Source organism: Phaenicophaeus curvirostris, chromosome Z (genome assembly GCF_032191515.1).
Source record: "Phaenicophaeus curvirostris isolate KB17595 chromosome Z, BPBGC_Pcur_1.0, whole genome shotgun sequence".
In the NCBI taxonomy this organism is placed as follows: Eukaryota; Metazoa; Chordata; class Aves; order Cuculiformes; family Cuculidae; genus Phaenicophaeus; species Phaenicophaeus curvirostris.
In genome coordinates, this window is record NC_091431.1 from 30,555,895 (window position 1) to 30,578,636 (window position 22,742).

Sequence of the window (22,742 nt, forward strand, 5' to 3'; positions counted from 1 at the left end):
ATCACCTTCCAGTTCTGGCACCATCGGAATGGCTGCAGAAACTCTGGACATGAGTAAACATGCAGACCATTTGTCTGTGAAATCTGCATGCCCAAAGCTGAATGTTACTAAGATTTTCAAGGCAGTATTGTGAATCTATGTGCAAAAGCCCTGAGTAAGTGCTTACTGGAACACATTCCTCCTTCAAAGGACATAGCTAACGGTGCTTTGCTTGTTTATGGTGTACCTAGTAAAGCTGTACTTAGTGTTCAAACACAAAGCTAGGATATATTCCATTTTATATCTTACATTGTGCTGTAGAAACTGTTCCTCAAAAAGAGCACATCAGAGTGGAGTGTATTCCTGGAGCAATGATGAACCTAAAATTTAAATTGGGCCATTAGGAAAAGTCATAGAATCATAGAATAATAAGCTTAGAAGAGACCCAAGTCCATCACCGAGTCCAACCATTCCTATCAAACACTAAACCATGACCGTTAGCACCTCGTCCACCCGTGCCTTAAACACCTCCAGGGAAGGTGATGCAACCACCTCCCTGGGCAGCCTGTTCCAGTGCCCAATGACCACTTCTGTGAAAAATTTTTTCCTAATGTCCAGCCTAAATCTCCCCTGGCGGAGCTTGAGGCCATTCCCTCTTGTCCTGTCACTTGGGAGAATAAGCCAGCACCCTCCCCTCTACAACCTCCTTTCAGGTAGTTACAGAGAGCAATGAGGTCTCCCCTCAGCCTCCTATTCTCCAGGCTAAACAACCCCAGCTCTCTCAGCCGTTCCTCATAAGGCCTGTTCTCCAGCCCCCTCACCAGCTTTGTTGCTCTTCTCTGGACTCGCTCCAGAGCCTCAACATCCTTCTTGTGGGGAGGAGCCCAGAACTGAACACAGTATTCAAGGAGCAGTCTCACCAGTGCCGAGTACAGAGGGAGAATAACCTCCCTGAACCTGCTGGTCACGCCGTTTCTGATAGAAGCGAAGGTGCCATTGGCCTTCTTGGCCACCTGGGCACACTGCTGGCTCATGTTCGGTTGGCTGTCAACCAACACCCCCAGGTCCCTCTCCTCCAGGCAGCTTTCTAGACAGACTTCTCCTAGTCTGTAGCACTGCACAGGGTTGTTGTGCCCCAAGTGCACGACCCGGCACTTGGCCTTGTTAAACCTCATCCCATTGGACTCAGCCCAGCAGTCCAGCCTGTTCAGATCCCTTTGCAGAGCCTCCCGACCCTCCAGCAGATCAACACTTCCACCCAGCTTAGTGTCATCTGCAAACTTGCTAAGGGTGCACTCAATGCCTTCCTCCAGGTCATTGATAAAGACATTGAGCAGGGCTGGACCCAGCACTGAGCCCTGGGGAACACCACTTGTCACTGGCCTCCAGATGGATTTCACACCCTTTACCACCATTCTCTGGGCCCGGCCATCCAACCAGTTTTCCACCCAGGAGAGTGTGCGCCTGCCCAGGCCAGAGGCTGACAGTTTCCGAAGCAGAATGCTGTGAGAAACTCTGTCAAAGGCTTTACTCAAGTCCAGGAAGATACATCCACAGCCTTTCCCTCATCCAGCAGCCCAGTCACTTTGTCATAGAAGGCGATGAGGTTAGTTTGGCAAGACCTGCCTTTTGTGAACCCGTGTTGACTGGGCCTGAGCACCTGGTTCTCTTGCATGTGCTTCATGACAGCACTCAAGATCACCTCCTCCATGACTTTCCCTGGCACTGAGGTCAGACTGACAGGCCTGTAGTTCCCCGGATCCTCCCTGCGACCCTTCTTGTAGATGGGCACAACATCAGCCAGCCTCCAGTCCAGTGGGACTTCCCCAGTCTTCCAGGACTGTTGGAAGATGATGGAAAGGGGTTTGGCCAGCACATCCGCCAGCTCCTTCAATACCCTTGGATGAATCCCATCCGGCCCCATAGACTTGTGGGTGTCTAGTCGGGCTGGCAAGGCTCTGACCACTTCCTCTTGGATCACAGGAGCCTCATTTGGCCCCTCTAGCTCCTGGGTTTGTACACAGACAGAACGACTTTCTTTACAATTAAAGACTGAGGCAAAGAAGGCATTAAGTACCTCAGTCTTTTCCTCATCCCCTGGGAAGTCCCCTGAAGTCTGTTCATTGCTTCCCCTTTCCTTCTTGATCATTAATAGAGGAGGCAATACCATGCTTTTCCTTCTTTGAAGGAAATGAACAGTGGCATGGTTTGAAGTTCCACATGGAATTCGAGAACGGGATTTAGATATGATAAGTGAAACTGAGGTCCTTCACTGGTATTCACTTTCGCATTCAGCCTGCTGGGAAGATCAGATTCTTAGACTTCATATGAGCTCTTCTCTGCCTTGCAGCTCTCTAACTTACCATATTTTAAGTATCTCAAGTAATTTCACTCTCTAGAATAGGGTTCCTTACCTACTTCGTACCTATAGTGATCTAATTTGACTATGTAACACATGCACATTGTGTGCTAGCTCTTCTGAATGGATACGCATCGCACATTGGAACGGAACTACAAATCAGAACACAGACAGAAGTACTGAATAATTTGTGACAAGGACTACTAATACTAAGCCTGGGCTCTCCCAGAAAACCGGACTCCAGCATTCAAGCAGTCCCAGGGCATTTGTCCTTGGCATTCTCACTGCAGATAGCACTTTATGCATCATGTGGGCTCGACTCATTTTCTTTGGAGACATCATTATTCATGGTGGTAAAAGCCAGTTATGCTCTTAGATTTCTGTCTTTGCACCTTCCTTAAAAAATGGCAGATTTTCTCCTGCATAAAATCACATATCAAAGTAGAAATATGATTGCAAAGTACAGTGTGTCTAAGAAGGGAGGAGTTACATACAGGTTTTTCAGGATGCCATATTTCACATTACATAAGCTCAGCCAATTTAAGGAAAATGTTAAAGAATATGATGGTACTTTCAGAAAGGAAAAAAAAAAGTGCTTTATGGAACAGAACTCCCCAATCTCTTAGAGATACTTTAAATGTCACTATAGCTATTTAGAAGTCTAATCATAAAACTTCAGAAATGAAAGACCTCCCTGGTTGTATATTTTTCTGTATGTTCCAGGGAAAAAAACCCATTTTTAAGACCTATGCAAGATGCATGCAAGAAGCTGACTGAGTCACACAATTAAGCTGCACTGCAGTGATTTGACCCAAGTTTAACAATGAAGGAACTAGAAGGCAGTCAGATACAAACACAGTTGCTGCGAGAGACAACTGTAAAGAACTCTGACTGTCTGAACAAACAGGTGTCTGAAAAGAATAAGAGAAGACCATAGCTTTGCACCTGTGTTACTTCAGAGTTACTCTACAAGATTAATGCAATGATCAGAACGTGGGAGGCACAGATAAAAATTAAACTAGAAAAAAACAAAACCTCCATTAAACAAAAGTTAAAAACCAACATCTTACGTGACTTTCGACTTTGCCCCTAAAGTGCATGGCATGAATGCATTTCAATTAAACAACAGAACTAAAACTTCTCTTTGCCATTGCTCTGACATCATAGATCAATTACTAAATCGCAAATTAGAGTCATAGAATAGATAAAAGCATAGTGGATGAAGTCTAAATGCTTTCTGACACAGGTAACTAAAATCCATGAAAATCTTACTCAGAAAAGATGACCCACATATCAAATCTGAAAACCATATACTACCTTTACTAGTGATTTTGTGATTTTGAAGATATGCAGGCTTTTCTCTGGTTGTATCCCGACACGTACATGTGAATAGTCTGCTAACGTGCCCTAGTGCACTGCCCTGCATCATTGTCTTATAAACCGTCAGTCTGAACCTCAAAGCACTTAAGATAAATAAAGAAAAATATTAGGTATTCAAGTATAAGGGGCTTTTATGGTATGTTCTATTCCAGCCTAAGACGTTCACGGAAATTTTACGTTCGTCACTTCTGTAGCTGCCAGTGAGACAAGTCAGGAAGGTTTTACTTCCTGACCCATGATTGAAGCTTCCTGCAAACACTCCAGGAGCACGTACAGAAAGGGCAGCCAACAACTTGGGAACACCCATTGCACTTTATTTGTTTCTGCCACAAGAATGAAAAACACATAGTTTCACACTGCGGGAGTTCTCTTTTGCTTCCTGCTTCCCCATGCTCCAGGAAGGATCACTACTGACTGACACCACTGACCTCAGAGAACTGCTGCATCTTCCCCACTTAGTCTTCTTGCATTAGCTCTCATCCATGCCCATGCCCTCTTCCTGCTGCTTAAATCCCTTAAAGCCCTTATGTTTCTTCTCTTTTCCTCTCTGTCTGCCTCCTGAAACAAACAACACCATCTTTTACCTGCCCAAATCACCCCTACATCTGGTACCCAACTGTACGCCTTCTCCCCCTTCCACCCACCTCCACAGGGTGGGGTTTTTTTGTTCAGGGCTTTTTATGAGTTTGGGAGGTTTTTTACCTATTTATCTGATTGGGCTACCATTTCCTTCTTCTTTCCACCCCGCTCCTGGCAGAGTCTCAAGGACAAAGATTCTCCATCCCCACACCCCATTCTCATTTGGCCGTGAAACCCTTCTTTTTTTCACAGGGTGACTATATAAACACTGAGGATGCTCCTGGTGTAGAGTATTAAGAAGCAAGCCAGAGGAGGAATCACAGGGCCAGTAGGGGAGGCTGAAGCTCCTGCTCCCACTTTGAAATGCCACTTACACTAATTACATATTCTGAGAGTTAATTGATAAGTTTTGCTGCAGCTGGTTTGTATGTTTAATTATCTCCTCATATAAATCTGTGTTGTAAGATGTAGCTATTTTAGGCCAAGAGACAGCCAGTCCTAGGGCTCTGAGAATGTGTCAATATACTCAGTTGCCTTGTAAGACGCAGCTGTTGCAGGAGATATCCTGAAGGGAGTCTCCAGACATGGTTGGATAATAAAAAAAGAAAAAAAAAGAGCATTCTTTGAAGATTTCTATGATTCTTTGTCTAAAACTAGTATATATACCCACTGCTTTTTTAAGAGGTTATGCCTTTTTTAGAAGGGCATCCAACTCAGTGCTGAATTGTAAAATAAAAATATTATTGCCTTTGCCGCAAAGATTTTGTCCTTTTCAATATTTTACCAGTGAATGTGTGTTTCTCACAATACGCAAGTAATAAAACCATTTCCATTTCACACACTTCTTCAGGGTAAACTGACATGCAGACTCCTTTCCCCAAGCTCTCTGGCAGAAAAAGTTTACTAGGAATAGTGAAATCTGAGCAGAAAAACACAGTTGTGTTCATAGAAAGGAAGTGCACTACATGAAGGATAAGCCCAAACATGTCTGGTATTGTCAGTGTTACCGATAACTCTGAAGTGTTTTCAAAGGAACATGGGGGAAGGGAGAGAGAAAGAAGGAAACAAAGCATCACGTTAGCCATTTACCAGTACTTAAATGAAATTCAGGATACACTGAGTAGTTTCAGAGTAAAGCATCAAGTTTGACTACTACTTGAATTAAATACTTCATATACGGTGCTCAGAAGCACAAAACCCAGGGTAAAATAGAAAGATATTTATTACAGAATACTCAAGAAATGAAATAACGCTTTGCAGGCTTTGCTTTCAAAGGGGATAACTGTGCAATGCTCTACATGGTACAGCTCTTTCTGAGGAAGAAGCATGGGCAAGACAGCACGTGCTTTTACCTAGCAGAATCCTTCTCCACAGTTCATTTGGATTTTTAGACACTAAAGTGTGAAACAGCAAAGAACTTACAGGTCTCTAAAATAGAAGCTGCCGTACAGAACTGAGCTCATAAGAAATGAATACTAACAGACAGTTAAACCCTGAAACTACTGCTCGTGTACTCCACGGGATTGAACCCTACATAAACACGTTGCAATTGTACCATCCACTGAAGGTCAACAGGCATAGATCTATCCCAGAATTTTGCTGGAGCCAAATTCAGCCGATTAAAAACACTGGCCGTTCACTTAAATTATTCAAGACCACATCAAAGCACATGCACTTGATGGCAATTAGAAAATATTGAAGTCAAGCTGGATGGGCCCTTCAAAGCCGAGCAAAACAACACGAGCAGCAGCATATGACACTGAATTCCAAGTTAAAATATTTACGCCATGAAAGGTACCGCACAAAGAACAAAAAAGGAATTTTGTCATCTTATTGGAGAATTAGGCCCTGGAGATCTATTTACAAGACTTACACACTGAACAAAGAAATAGGAAGGTGAAACTGACACGAATTATCAAATCCATCCAGAATATGCTTTGGTAAGAAAATTAGGGAAGGAAATCTACATAAAGTATATATGGCTGCACATACCACAAATACCAGAGTCTGCTGGGGAAACAAAACAATTTAATGCTGTCAAAAACAATCCAGTAACTTAACTGAAGACCATAAAAGTACACTGACCTCCTGTCAAAGTAACTCCAACTTTGATATGAATATTAATCAATCTGTTTTTATTATAAGCACAAAGGACATTTGCATATCATAATTCTGCCGGACTTCTTATGAGGGGCCCATCACCAAGGAGAAACTTGAAATGCTGCTTAGAATTCATGAGAAGAGCCAGAACACCAAATCAAATCTACTTAAGATTGAAAACCCTAACAATGCCTTGATGGTTATGGTACCCCACAATGAATATTCATAACTCTGTCACCTACGTTTAGCTCAACATTTAAAGTGAAAAGTAAACTGACAGTATTGCTTACCTAATTTTCACAACTTCGGTTACTCTAGTCCTTTCTTGAAGCTGCAAATGATTCACTGAAGAGATCCCCAATTCTAGAGAGCAAGGAAGGAGGGGGAAAAAAATGGTATAATTAACCCTTACAGCTCCTAATGCAAAATATTTTATAAATAACAGCAACATAACTTTATATTAGCAGGAAGGAGCTTCCTCAACTCCTCCCCCTTGCAGAGCACCACCGACATCAGAAGGGCTGAACTGCCGCCATTTGTGAACAAATTCAAGGGTTAGAGGCTATCTTGTTCACTGCAGTATTAGAAGAAGCCTTCACTGACTTGTGCACACTTAGGTGCTCTTTATTCTTACTCTGGTATGTGTACACACTGTTTAAAATACTTACATTCCTGCCTAGGAAAATTGTGGCTGCCCCCTCCCTGGAAGTGTTCAAGACCAGGTTGGATGTGGCTTTGAGCAGCCCGGTCTAGTGGGAGGTGTCCCTGCCCGTGAAAGAGGGGTTGGAACCTTATGGTCCCTTCCAACCCAAACCACTCTATGATACAGGCACCATTTTTTTGTGTGCATGTATACGTATGACATAGTTAAAAAAGTAAATATGGAGCATGGGGTCAAAAGCAGAAACTTCTTAGCTCCCTTTGCTAAATTCAAACTTTAACGTTAACAAGGGCTGGTGGAAAATCCCTAACCAGATGTATATTTCAACATTTTTTTTGTGCAAGACTAGTTAGATCATCCCTCTAGTCATCAGCTTTTACATCACGGGCAATACCAGGTAGTTCAGGAAATAAATGGTTTGTGCTAAGTTCCAAATAAAAACGTTTAACTTGGCAGTTAAATCTCATTACACGAGACGTTTAGCAAACAAGTTTGTTATTGAATTATTGCCCATGTCATCTGCTACCACATTCAGCAGTTCTCAGTAAAAGGAAGGATGGATTACAAGTACCGTAGACAATAACAGAAAGGAAACACACTCCTGAGAGCTGTCTCTGAGCAACAAAAAGAATCACTGCTCTAGGATTTGCTGTTGAAGTAGCAATGGATAATTTATTGGTGTCAAATCTGTCTTTAAAACAAAAACCCACCACAATGCACAACACCCTTGTTTTCAACGAGTATCCACCCATAGTGATAAACCCTCATGACAGCATTCATATAACAGAAATGGCCTTCACAACAGACAAACCGAGAGGAAAGCTGAAAACTTCAAACAATTCAGTCCACATTTCAAATGTTCATGTAAAACAAGGTAAAAGTAGTAGTAAACTAAATTTTATGCATCTTCTATACCAGGTAGGGCAATGTTTCGTGGACACTGAACAAGGTACACAGTGCAACACGCTTCACTATCACAACGCTTGGGCTCCACATAAACTAACCATATTAAAATAAAGCTGATCCTCAGACAGAACTGCTGAGCAACCAGCTTACAGCACATGACACTGCACTGGTTGCCTAATGAGTCCAATAAGAAAGCAAATAAAAATCCTTAAAGTCAGCAAAGCAAATATGTTATTAGAGTAGACACCCATTTCATAACTGAACTGTCACCAAAAGTTGGCTGTCTTCTAGTCAAAGACACTGTGGATGATATCTGCTATATAGACAGGAGAATCAACTATTTAATCCGCAGTTTAACATGGACTTCCTCACTCATACACCACACAACTGAAGCCAACGTGTAGAAAGATACATACTAGTAAATTTTACTGAGACAGGACTGAGACAATTCTGCATTATGAGATGTTAGCACAGTCTACACATTAATCAGTTACATAACATCCTAAAACCACATAGAAACTGCAATCCTGTACAAGCCATTTCAATGTGTAACAATACTTACACAAATGAAGTAACAGTAGATATAATAATATCTGTATTTATAACTTGTAAGCCAAATGCTTTCCTCCACAAAAAATAGACTACATGGAAAATAAATGTATTACTCTTTCCTAAACTGTAGCATTAGAAATCTAGGGCCATGCTATAAGACCTGCAGGATAGAACAACGAAAGGCATCTTTATACAAAAACATTTTCACAAGTCAGTTACAAGCAAGATCTGGATCAGTAGTTCTAAGTCATCATGTCAAAGCTATTTAGAGCTACAGATGAATGAAACCTGTAGATTAAACCCACATCCTATTGGACAATTTAATTCACAAAACTGCTTCTATAAATGGTAGACTCCTGGCTTGAAAGGCTATTAAATGAATTGGCATAGACCACCAGCCAGCAGAGTAAAAGGGCTGGTTGCAGGTATGGCCAAGGCACGCTACTCATCAAGCTGTAACCACTTTCTATGAAGTCTGGACAGCATATTGCAGGTTCGCTCACATAACTCATTCATTAGCAATGTAATTTATAAACAGCCATTGTCTAAGTGTTAGCATTTGCATGACAATTTGAAGCTTTACAGTTGTGTGAAGCCTTGTTTTCAGGGCTAACAATTCAGTATACTTCCTGTATTTCTAAATAATAAATGTACTGATATAATCTGTTACAAAAAATTGCTAAAGTTGCCATAGTAGCAGGTGATTTTATCATCATCCTGACATTAACTGCTCAGATGATTTATTTCACTTAGTTTGTCACAGCTTAAAAGTCATATTAGCCTTTCTGACAAGTTCAGTATAAAACCTATGTATGGAAACAAAGATGACAAAGTGCAAATCAATATGGTAAGTGACACATGAATTATCTTAGAAAGGTGAAATATACCTATTAGTACAGCGCCCCTACTGCAGAGAAACACATTCTTTTAGAGAACTTAAATACCAAAGACGTCTGTTTTCAAGGAGCAGCTACTGAAATGTCATAAGCACGAATGGACTCAAGAAAACTAATGCTGTTCTAACCAAGTATATCAAATTCAGAAAGAAAACCATAAGATGTTACGGGGCTGCACTAATAAGTTTCTTTCTAATTACAGAGAACAGGTTAAAATTTGAAAAAGAACTTGAAGACACTATATATACGAAGTGCGAGCTTTAAAAATGCATTTGTGTCTTAAAGAAAAGTAGTTTCTAAGCTAAAGAGGTGAAGAGTTTACAACAGATGAAGATTTAAATAGCCTGCAAACACTCAGTCCTTCCCATTGAAAAAAAATAAAAATCCCAGACATTGAACATCAGCAGTATCACCAGGTTATCTGTAAAAAAATTATAATCTAAACTTTATATTTGGTTTCTTATTCTTCAATAGAACATCTGACTTTAAATCATTTCCAAACTGTTAAAAACAGAAGTGGAATACATATATTTAGAAAATACGTAAGTTTTGTAATATGTATATTTATATCTATCTTATACTCTTTATCTAATATTCTTTCTCATATTATATTTTAGCATACAACCTAAATCTAACAGTGTCTTTCACTGCACATAAAGGCTTGCTTTTTTCATAAGGAAATGGCGGAAACAGATTAATACTGTCAAGGGTTTTGGTGGGAGGAATGTGCATTTAAGAGTACGCTTTTCAGAAGTAGGTACTGTGTTTTCATACCTGCCAGCACAGACTGTGAGAATGTGACGTGAATAAATTAACTGATCTGTCAGATAACTTTTTTTTTTCCTCATCAAAATTTCATACAAATTACACCTGAGCTGTCTGCTTTAAATCACACAGGAGACAGATCCTATATGTAACACTAAAACCACTAAATCATGGCCCTGAGCACCTCAGCCACCCATTTTTTAAACACCTTTCAGGTAGTTACAGAGAGCGTCTCCCTTCTCCCTCTCTTCTCCAGGTTAAACAACCACAGTTCCTTCAGCCGCTCCTCCTAAAACTTGTTCTCCAGCCCCTTCATCAGCTTCGTTGCCCTTCTCTGGACTCGCTCCAGAGCTTCAACATCCTTCTTGTGGGGAGGGGACCAGAACTGAACACAGGATTCAAGGTGTGGTCTCACCAGTACTGACTAGAGTGGGAGAATAACCTCCCCGGACCTGCTGGACGTGCCGTTTCTGATACAAGCCAAGATGCCACTGGCCTTCTTGGCCACCTGGGCACACTGCTGGCTCATGTTCAGACCTATGACCGTAAAGTTTTGTCTTTTAAAAAAATGGAAAAAGAGATATCTTGCTAGGGCACATTAAATATCACCTTCAAAGCAAAGAAAGGACCTAGCAAGTCACTACCAATATGGACGGCTCCACTGCCTACACAATCGAGTTCAGCCTTTGCAAAACCAGCCTTGAAAAACCACAACTTGTTTTCCTAACACAAAGACTATCGCAGTCATCACTTCGCACATTTACCCTCTCAAAAGGAGACCTGGAATTTTTAAGAAAAAATACCACAGTAGTAAGCATTATTACTATGACAGACTGCATATAACAAGTGAATAGCTTTGCAGAAATAAAATACACCAACTGATGTGAATGCTTACATGGATGGCTCAGGCCTCAGCTGACTAAGTCCAGGACAGCCTGACTGAGTGTTCATGTCCTGCAAGGCTAAGTGCTCCATTTTGTTGATGGCACAGGCTACCCTGAGTCACCCCTGACTCACTCAAGCTCTGATGCAGACAGAGCATTTCAGCTCCATATCCCTCCCGGTGGTTTTGCTACAGGGTGTATCTAGGCAAGGAAAGAGTGCAAAAGCCCTTTCTCTGAGGCCTTGTAACACAACAGTCACTGCAACGTGATCTGCAGTTTAAACCAGTAGCAATGCTTCCACAAGTATCAGTAGCAGCGAGCCAGTATTTTTAAAATAGTGAGTTACTGCAACTCACAAGTTGAGACAGTCAATATGACAGTAATGTGGAAAATAAGTCATCCTTCATTCAAGTTTCCCAATTTTTTCAGTTTATTTAGACCACGGTAGTGAAGAATCAAGAAACGTCAGGTTTAACTTTTGTCCTCCACATAAAGCAAGAGCTAATGTTCCTACAGAAGAATAGGAATTCGTAAGTTTACCTGTTGTCAGCACTGACTGAATAAGGGCAATTTTAAGAACCAGTTGCAGCACTCTAGAAGAGACCATAGTTCCTCTTTTTCTTTTCTTTTTTAATTTAAAATAGCAGTGGCTACACTTCAGAAATAGTTGTGCCTATGGCAACAATTGCAGGTACAAATGCATCCAGACAGGCTTAGACAAAACCAAGAACCTTAAACATTCAGTGACTTGGCAGAAATCACCAGGACATGAGCTATCGGTACTAAGTGTCCTTGGTACGTAGCTCGAGTTGTAAAACACTGACTTTTAAGCCTATTCATAACTACTCAGAGAGACAGCAAAGAAGTTCTGAAGTTTCTTTCATAAATTACAAGATTCTTATATGCCATTTCCTGAAGAGAAAGAAGTCTCAATGATTACCCACATACCAAATAATTTCAGCGGACTAGTACCAGAATCACAAAAAATAATCCGATTAAAAACCAGACTATAAGCAGTATTAGCTGCATCACATTACTTCGTTTTTAATTAAGCAAAGAACATATCTACATCAAAGAACAGGCAGTCCTAGTGGCACTGAGCACATGCAATATTAACAGGTTCTGTTAATTAACAGATTCTGACTTTAGCCTTCCTCCCACCCACATGCACACACATTACCATGGTGACTTGCAAAATTTGCTGCCTGGGGTTTTAGAACAGTACCATATTTGAAAGGCCCTCAGCATTTTTGAACAGACACAAACACAAATCAAGTCACATTTAAAGAAACAATAAGCCACAAATAGTTTGATAAAGCTGTCTTTACAGCAGAATGCTGACAAAACTATCTTCATGTGACCTCAATGAGTAGAAACAAAGCAACAAAGCTTCCAGATTATGCTTTCTGTCCCTGAACAAAAGATTCAAGAAAAGAAATAGCAGATCTTCAGTATAAAAAGCATTATCTGGAATCAACCACTATCTCTGTCAGCATTTGAATTGCTGTCATGGAAATGTCACTGTAAGAACAACATATTTTCTTTAAAGGAATTCTTAATTTATATACTATTTCACTAACATGCATACTTGTTTTGACTACAGCAAGTCTAGGCCTGTTGCAAGTTTCCCACAAGTGGAATCACTCCTGATGCAGTTTCTTTTTATTTATTATAATTCTCAACAGAAAAAAAAATTCCTCTTACTAAATCAAAGTCGCCTTATTGTGAATATGTAGACATCCTTAACAGCATAGATGGCACAGGACTGTGAGCAAAGCCAAGAATTCTTGGTACTTTGTGCCTCAACCAAAATAACACGTTAAACAAACAAATCCACCACAGCCTCCGGTATGTGTATGGTCCTGCATATACAGTGATATTGTCCCATACTTCAGTTTATAAGCACCACTAACGTGATTATGATTCTAAGGAAGAAATAGAAGGGAAAAGACTTCAGCGACATAACTGCTACTTGCAGGTAACGATGAATATTACCCTTGCAAATGCATTCTTACGGAGATGCGGTTGACTTCATTCAGAGACACAATCGTAATGCATTTAGGATTTTAATCAAAGATTGACCACTAAATCCATCATAGCCAGGGTTTAACTTCAAACACTCAAAACTGAGAAGTGTCTCTCACCACTCCTGCCAGCTTCCCAGGAAAAGCTTACATGGAAGCACCACTTCACAATGCATGCAGGAAGACAAGGCACCAGTGCAGGTATTTACAGGCTCTTCTTTCCAGCTTTGGCAATCGTATGCCAGGCTCTCAGGGGATGCTTGGCAATGGTGGACATTGGCAGATGGTTCACATGGAAAAAAATGCATCAGAGACAATCTTTTGTTTCATGAGAGGGCAGCTGTACTGACACACCATCCCTTCAAATTCACCTCACTGATCACAACTAATGTCTTTCAAGAGCTCATCCATTAGAAGTGAGCTTAGTAGAAAACAAGTTACAATTGCACCAAATAGAGAGCTGAACACGCCTAGATTTATCTTTCAGAACAAGTCGCTATTTTAACACTGAAATAAAAAGACTACACAGCAAACCCTGGCTGTATCAGAGACATGATCAGTGACACACTCCCACAGTAAGCAAATCACAAAATTGATTTTTGATAGGAGAACTGTTCTCCCCCACAGGCTTGAAGACAATTAAAAAAAAATAAATCTGATGAGCAAGAAATCCATGAAATACCATGTAAAGCAATTATTTGAAGACCACTCCCTACTACCACCCCCTTAGGGCAGGTAGAAAGTTCACTTAAAACAGATACTTCCAAACCTTTCTTTCAGCCCACTGTAGATTGACCACTTGGATACTTCACCATCAAAGAAAAAACAGGTAAAACCCCCGCTTCTGAAATACTTACACGCGCTCTTGGCCAGAGAAAACATTTTCCATCACACCTCAAAATCTGTTCATAGTTCAGGTGATTGGGACTACTTCTTACATCCATTTTAATTTATTTTTATTTCTCAAGGCAAAAAAAAACCCCTTAGAAGTCTCAGCTTTTAGAAAAGGATGTCAGGATGTAAAATCAGGGCAAGATACCATTCTCTAGAAGGTTAAGAGGGGAAGTAAGTGAAATGCCTCTAGCAACTGGTGTTTGATAAGAACAGCTAAGTCAGAAGGGACAATTAAAAAAGATGTCACCTGTCAGCAGAAGAGTTAATGAACATTAGCCTTAACATAAAAGCCATTAATAAATGTAACAAAGAGCTTTCTGCAAGTAATACTAGCAGGACTGTTTTGACAAGGAAGACAACCGCAATTTATTAAAGTCCTATTTCTACACAAGATTTTAGCACAAGAAAGACGACAAAAGAGCCCCTTCCAAAAAAAGGAGGCGAGGGAAAAAGTGCATCAAACCCATACAAAGATAAGCCTGTACATGACAGAAAACGTACGAAGCTTAAGACAGAAATTACCAACTTCATTCAAACTACAGACAGAGCTTTTCCTGTAAGACAACCAGAATTTTAACTGGGAAGGCTTTGGGGACAACACACTTCCTAATCTGTGGGAAGAAAGTTTTCCCAAGAAAACACTTCTGAACTCTGTGTAATAACTGATCAAGTTCAAGGCAAGTACACTCAGAAAAAAAACATGTTGAGTTATACAGTAATTTACAGAAGTGCACAAGATATCAAGATACCCAGCAAACAACGATGCAGCCTGTCATCAGTTATTTGCCTTGGGCATTGTTGTGCCCTTGTGCAGTGATTAGATACTGATAAAACAAATAGCTCTCTGTTTCAGCTTAAATGGTTAGAGATACTCACTGTATTTTATGCCTGCTTGCTTGAAGTGCAGCTCTAAGTACCTCTAACTGTTCTGCTGTGAAAAACTATTGGATCGGAGTGGTCATCACAATATGTAATCTTCTCCCAGCACAGACAATGGTTTTATGCAGAGCAAAGAAACCTCACCATAGGCTATGACACTTCTCCTACAAATCATGTGTGGTGGGAAGAGGAATCAAACTCTGACCAGTGAAGGACTGAGCTGACAGTTTTCTAATAACCACAGTATCAGATCAAGTGCTCAGATAACAGAAACCTGACAGATCTTTGACACGCCAGATATTAGCCTATATTGTGACCCACGCTTTGAACGTTGGCCAAACATGCAAGCCATCCATTGAACACGATCCACAGAGATTCATTTCAGTTGTTTGTTGAATATACCTTAACCATAACTCTTACGCAAGCTGAACAGCAGTTCCTAGCTCTTCAGGCAGCGCAGTCAGCAGCTTCCTTTCTCTCACGTATCAATCCAATGCACTACTGCACAGGCAGAGAGAAGGTATCAGGTCTCCCTCTGACATCTCATGACAAAGATAACCAATCTGATTGGACAGAAAGCTAACTAAATCAGAAGAGGAAGCAAATACAGTATAGTCATGTTTCCAGGAAGAAGCCTGCAAAACCTGCTGATGACCACATCGACACCTTATGTCTTCCTCCCTACATCTCCCTCCTAAATGCTTCCGTTCACTTGACATGGACAAGGAAGATGAAAGTGTGCTCTGAGGCAGGTTTGCACTATTGTGCCTTCATTACAGACAAGAGAGCTTCTCTTTCTCTTGGAATCAACAAGTGATCCAGAGAAAATTCTGTTCCTCCTGGGACAATATTTGGTCTAGTAGTTTCACCTTCCACAAACTTCTAACTGCACATGAAACACTGAACTAGAAAGAGACCAAAGGGGTCCTCAGGCAGTTACCGAGGTACACAGCAGGCACTGAGAACACATCCTCTCGTAGGACACTCACCAGCCTAACTTTTCTACATTCTCTTTGCTGTTAACAGCCAGCTTTCTCACTGCTAAACTTTCTCTTCAGTCTGCTCCTTACGTGAAGCCCTCTGCTTCAACGTGTTTGTTGCAGCTGTTTGACTGCTCTCTTCCCCACTTGCGTTTCAGGTTGCTTGCATGATGTCAAGAAATAAGGAAACAACATTAATCATGCCATACAGGCTCGCTTCATCAAAACAGCCTGAAACCTCTAAATGAGTATGAATATTCAAACACCTCTCTTCAGATTTACTGACATCTTTTGAGCAAAAAGAATCCAGCTCACACATCTCAGGATCAGCATCCTTCAGAGAAGCATTCCTTTCCCCCCATCCCTCCCTTTTACTTTCCTCCAAAGCTTGACTACAGGAAAGAGCACTATATCCCTGTTTTTCTAGTGCATCTCTATCTAGTTTATTCAAAAATTTGTTCTTGAAGAAAAAAATCATTTACTTGTGCAGTCATCATGTACACTTAGATTTGGTACTTTTAATGCAACAGTAATACAACAAGAGAGTTATAACATTAAAAAAACCCCTCCATGTTAACCCTGCTAAGTATGCTTTAAGAATTAATAAAATTGCATGGGAAGACCAACTACATTTGGGGACTGAACAGCAGCCAATCCCCTACAATCCCTAAGTATGCATAAGAAAGCATTTCTGTGACTCCTTACTGAAATTATTGAAGCAGTGACATGACTAACACTCCCAGTTTTTATAAAACTCAGTTATTTGCTTTACAGGTCAATACTAAGATTAGGAGACAAGAAGACTAATATTAAAGCAGATACGGTAGTCACTAGCAAACACATTTTAATGAATCTGACACAGCATGGTACAGCAAGGCTTAGTAAAGGGCCACACCTGTCTTCACCCATTTTCTCTATTTGAGCACACAGAGAAAACTACAGCACTAAACAAACACCCAGAGGTGAGCCTGTGACCAAAGATAACTGGCTCATTCAGAGGCACGTTTATATAAGGTGATAGTCTTTACTATCAGCTAGAACCACATCTAGTAGAAACATGCGTTGCCAAGAAATTGCTAAGCAGCACCCAGACTCACTGTTGTCACGTGTAATCAAGAGTTGCAACTATGGCGCTGAAAGCTAATTTGAACGGTCAAAGCATCACTCAAAAGTAAATTAAAGCCCTACTTCAAGCCTACACAAGCACTCCATGATACTGACTGAAACCCAGAGGTTTTCTGGAGGATAACAGCAATCATGACAGAATTTGCAAAACAGTCTGGCGAGAGTTTTTCTTAGCAATACAGTTTGCTAAGATTAATTATAATCCGCCACTCCACAACAACCTAAGTTCACCAAAAATGAAATAGAAAACCAAAAGACAGACCTGCAAGAAAGGTACCTCCAAGAACTCCCGTAACAGTATCGAGTGACATATTTCCACGTTATGCTTCATGCCTAAAGGATGGTCTAGAAATCACATGAGACAAATGACTCTATGTTATACTTAATCTTTTGGAAAAAACCATTGTGAACTCCAAGAAACTAACACCTCGGTCAGATACCACAAAACAAAACAAATTTCCCTTTTAATTCATAAGTCAAGAGTGTAAAGAAAAAAAAAGGCATTTGAATACCTGCCATAACTCTGGCAAGAAATCCTAACTAAAGAGACAAAAAAAAAAACCCATCACACACAAAACTCCTTCATACAGCACCTCTGAGCACATACCTAAATGATTTGTACAAGATTGCTCTAAAAGGGCTGCTCAAATTACCAGCTGTTACATGGGCTCCTCCCAAGCAGGCAATGAATTACAGCAGCACCTGCTGATTAATGTAAGGGGCTGTTGATTACACCTCTCCTTGGGGAAAAACATTAAATGAGATATTTAACACTTCTTGTTTACAATAATGCCATCATAGGCCACGATTTGATTTCTCCACACTAGGCTAGGGTTAACGTTCTATCGCTGCAATGAAAGCTCCAGTACCTAGGCAAAAAAAACAAAGCCACAGTAAAAGATTTAGAAAGGCATTTGGAATACACATTCAATTTCTCTCCTGCCCTACCTATTTCTAAACCAACTCAACTTATGTTTTGGACAGCAGAAGCTATGACTGGACATCCAAAACATTTCTGAATGTCTTTTCCCTATTGTGACAAACCACTAGTAACACTGCAAGGCACCACAGTACTTCTGACACCCTTGGAAGGTCACAATTAGTAGCAAGCCTCAAAACAATTTGTTTTGTCTGGTTAGATGAGAGTCCTGTCAATCATGTTTCAGCTACACAGCCCTTAAATCAAAGATGACACATGACACAGCTGTAACATTTCTGGACAAGCTCCACCTAACAACATTTGCAGAGGTCTTCATTCCTTTGCTGTGCAAATGTATTGTAATGTTTTACAGACTGTGCTCTGTAATTTCTGAGCTATGCAACTTTGGTCTAGACACACAGATACTTCACTAGGAAGTTTCTTGAACACAGGATAACTGCATCTCTGCCATAGAAAGTATTACCCACTAGCAAAATAATTTTAGATATCCAGACACCTATGTCCAGGTCGTACTTCCACACTCAAGCCAACAGGAGAAATTAAATTTAAGAGAGCAACAATGCGACTGCTGACACGCAACTAGATTGATGTCCATATTAAAATGTATACAGTGAATTATCTCATACTTATACGAGCTGCTACTTAGTTAATTTGTGGTTGCAATCATTTGCTTGATCGCCTTCTACAACTTCGTCTACAACAGTCCGTTTCGCCCTTCAAAAAAAATTATTACAACAGAAATTTTGGCTTTTATTAGAGCTTTCAAAATTCCACCCGAATTTTAAAAACATAAAGAACAACTTTAAAAAAACATATCCCCGCCCTCACTGAGCTATTATTAACCACACTACCTAAAGACATTAATTGACTAAATACTCCACACCAGTGAGGTAAAAGCACCATCTAAGCTCAATCACCGCTGTTAAATATGAGGAAATGTACTATTATTACACTTAAGCGTGTTCTGTACGCATTGATTTAAATTTAAAAGCTGACCGTCAGCCCTTGAGGGCTAAGTAACAGCCATCACCAAAAAAATACCTTAAAAAAAGAGCTTAAGGCAACACTTCCCCAAAAGCTTTACAGATTTTCTTTCCTTACACAATCACAGGATGGTTTGGGTTGGGAGAGACATGAAAGATCACCCAGTTCCAGCCCCCACCCCCAGCACGGGCAGGGACATCCCACCAGATCAGGCTGCCCAAGGCTCCATCCAGCCTGGCCCTGAGCGGCTCCAGGCACGGGGCAGCCACAGCTTCTCTGGGCAACCTCTGCCAGTGCCTCACCATCCTCATCGGGAAGAAATTCCTCCTTATGTCCCGCCTAAACCTGCCCCTCTCCAGTTTATACCCGCCTCCTGTCACCACAACCCTTCGTCAAAAGTCCCTCCCCAGCTTTCCTGGAGCCCCTTCACGTACCGGACGGTGGCTAGAAAGTCTCCCCAGAGCCCTCTATCGCCAGGGTATTTTTTCACCACTTCTCACAGCCTAGGAGAGAGAGATTTGCCAAAAGCAGGATAAAAAGTCTGCACAGGGTCTCATTTAAACATTACTTCCCAAGCATCTGTCTTAACAAATGATAAATAATTACCCCATTCACCCACCCAAGCTCAAAAACAAACCCAGAAGGCTTACAGCTCACCGCACGCCCAACTCCAGAGCGAAAAGCCGCAGAGCCCTGCGCTCCCCCGGCCCGCAAAGGCAAGATTTGTCATTTCGGCGAGAGCACAAAGGTGACTCCTCACGGAACCACGGACCGCTTTGGGCTGGAAGGACCTTCCAATCACCCGGCTCCACCCCCTCCGCCACGGGCAGGGACACGTCCTAGCGGACCCGAAGGGCCCGAGAGCCAAGCGCTTCGCCCCGGGTACAAGGGGCGCCTCTCCGAGACCCGCGGAGAACGCCAACGGAATCGCGCCTCAGCCGCCGCGCCGCTCGCTCAGCCCCGACCCCTCCCACCGCCGCCCACCTGCGCGCCGCGGCACCTGCCCGCCGGGGAAGCGCGGGCCCCGCTCCTTTGTCCGCCGCCCCGCCGCCCCGGCCCCGCCGCCAGGAGGCCGCGGCCGCTCCCAGGCAGCGGGCGGCTCGCGCTCAGCTCCGGGCCGGCGGGCGCGGGGCGAGGCGGGGGCGAAGATGGCGAGCGCGGGGAGGGGACAAAGGAGGCCGGGCGGCGGCTGCCGCTGCCCGTCACGCCGGCCGCGCCTCGACCGCCCCGCCCCGCCGCGCCTCGAGCCACCGGGAGGGGCCGCGCCGCAGCGCCTCCTGCCCGCCCCGCCCCGGCCCCCTTTCTACCGCCGCCCTCCTCCGCCCGCCTCACGCCCCGTACCCACCGCAGCCCCCGGCCCGCCCCACGGAGACATAGCGGGCGCGGGCTGGGCGGAACGCGGTCCCCGGGGCGGGCTCCGCCTGTCCCCTGCGCCGGGCGGGGTTCGTGGCGCCTCCTCAGATGCTTTTCCTGCCGGCGGCTGAACGCTCCTTAGCTGCCCGTCCGACATTTCGTTCTGGCCCGGCGGGAACCTTGAAGAGGGGCTGGAAGGTCAGCGAGGGCGGTGCGGTTAGGGTCGGGCCTGCAGGAGAAGAGAAGGCGCTCTGGCTTCTGCTCTCAGGCTGCTGCCCGCAGCAGACCCGCTCTGGGCTGTCCTGGTTCAGAATAGGTATCGCACCGCTGCAACCCTGGGAGGGTTCTCCGCTCCGTTACATTTGACCACATGCTGGCTTTTAAAAAAAAGCAAAAAAAGAGGAGGAAAACAGCTGAAGGCAGCGAGCGCAACTCAACTATGGAACATGACAGCTGGGCGGGATCAGGCACTCCTTGCTGGGTGGCAGAGAGCAGTTGGCAGCCACATACTGTCTTCTAAAAAGAAAAAAGGAGAGGGAAGCAAGTTGAAGGTAGGAAGCGCAAGTCGAGTATCAAACATGACACACCTGTAAGATCCTCGCTGGGTGGCCAAGTGCAGCTGGCAGCTCAGCCCAGGAACACCTCGGTGCTGTTGAGCTGCAGTTCTCCATACAGAGGCAAGCTGCCATCCTCCTGCTCGTCCTGGCTTTGCGCGTCGTCTGTGGTTCAGCAGCATGGGTTAAAATGGCAAAGGAGGCAATCGTAACATGTTGCCAGTAAGCTGAATTTGGATGGTGTCCCAGGGAAAGAGACTGCAGAGACCAGTTGTAGAGTGGAAAACTGCCTGGCCTGTACTTAAATCCACAAACGGTTATAACACAGTCTGAAAAGGCTATTGAGTGTGTTCAAAAGATGATTCAAACACCTTTCATCTCTGTTTTTAGTCGGTATGAATCCCTGACATTTATACTTACTAACAATATAGATTCCTTGTTGCTAATAAGGCTCTTTCCTTAACATTTTGGGCGTTTTTCTGAGAGGTCTTTATTAGTGCTCACTGAGGTACCCGATGTGGACTTGCCATGGAAAGGACATTGTGTGAAGGGTTACTGAATCAGGCACACCCAGACACCAATCCTCCCTTGCACAGACAGGGGCACTGAAAACCAGTCCGAGCCCTGTGCCCTGTCAGGTGGTGATTTTTCAGCTGCGTGTGTTTACACGATGAACACCCTTATCTGATGCCTGCAAAGAACCCCAGCAGTGCTGGCTTCCGTTCTCCTTAAGCTTCTCAATGCTGTTAATGGACTTTCTTTCACAAGAACCCACTTTCAAGGTAAGAAATTGCAGCATAAAGAAGCAGTGTAGCTCGCGTGAGGTCATACCTTCAGTACATGGTAAAATGAGAAACTTAATCCAGAGTCTGGGTGCAGATACAGCCGGTGTAACCACAAATTCTTTTTCTTTCTGAAGCTCTGCTTCCCAGGACTCAGCTCCTGAAAAATTGTTGGAAGAAGGAGCAGAGCAATCCTGAAGAAGACACTCTGACAGGAATTCTGTTGTATGTCCTCAGGTGGAAATGTTGCAAGTAGACATGCTTACACAGAAAAGTTCTGCAGAAACATCCTGGTTTGGAAAGTGTACAAACCAAGAAGGGGAACACCGTGCGGTATATCACTTCAGTGTTGTGCATTTAAGATTTGATGTTACTAAGAACTTATGGCTTTTATTGGCCAAATTTCATGCAAGCACAAGTGAATCACAGGAGCATTGCAGGAATCTTAAGCCACAGCTGTTAACACTTCAATTATTCCCAGGAAGGACTACCCACATTAGGAGTGGCACTGTACAACTTTTAAACAGTTGTGGTGTTTTCATCAGACGCTGTGGTAACAGCAATTCCTCTCAAGGAATGCATCCAGTGTGTGCATCCACAGTGTGCTGCATGGTTCTGGTGCGTCTCTGGAGTTCTGCAAATCTCCCCTGCCACGTGTCTCAAGAGACATGAGAGCGCCCAAAGTAGCATAAATCCGTAAGAAGCCAGCCTCTCCAAACTAGGTCCAACAGCAGTCTCAAAGGATTCATCCACGCTGTGAAAGCACGGGCCAAATACTTGGCAGAAGACAATCATGTGCCAGCAGCCGTGGTACATATTCAGCTGCCATGGTTACTAGCAAAGTACTAATCGTGTTGTGTGTGACAACAAACCGTGAATAGAGCCAACCATGCTTGCAAATAAACTCAAAGAAGCCTTCAATAGATTGAACTGAGTTAATAAATAACTGAGTTAATAAACGTGCTCTGACCAACAGTTAGTACTCTGTTTTGTTAGGGTTAGTTCCTCAAAAGTGCAGTCATGCTGTCTTTTCCACATTTCAAATACCTTTCTTGTGTCCTTCTGACCAAATACTGACCGTTCTGATTTCTTGCCCCAGCAACACTCTTACCCATGTTAACTGCTTATACTAGTTATTTCTTCCGTATCCAAAGTTAGGCAAGAAC

The 22,742-nt window shown here is 42.8% G+C and overlaps 2 protein-coding genes across 3 annotated transcripts in view; both read right to left on the bottom strand.

The window, feature by feature from the left end:
• The window catches only part of SPTLC1 (serine palmitoyltransferase long chain base subunit 1), a 204,748-nt gene that overhangs the window by 134,914 nt on the left and 47,092 nt on the right, over positions 1 to 22,742 (bottom strand). The window lies entirely within an intron of this gene.
• The window catches only part of CDC42SE2 (CDC42 small effector 2), a 164,067-nt gene that overhangs the window by 55,596 nt on the left and 85,729 nt on the right, over positions 1 to 22,742 (bottom strand). Inside the window, exon 1 of one of the 2 annotated variants that reach the window (XM_069879957.1) lies at positions 6,688 to 6,760. The exons of the other annotated variant lie outside the window; for it this stretch is intronic. The gene's annotated coding sequence lies outside the window, so the exon portion shown is untranslated. Of the gene's footprint in view, positions 1 to 6,687; positions 6,761 to 22,742 lie in introns of those variants that run through there. 2 annotated transcript variants of the gene reach the window in all.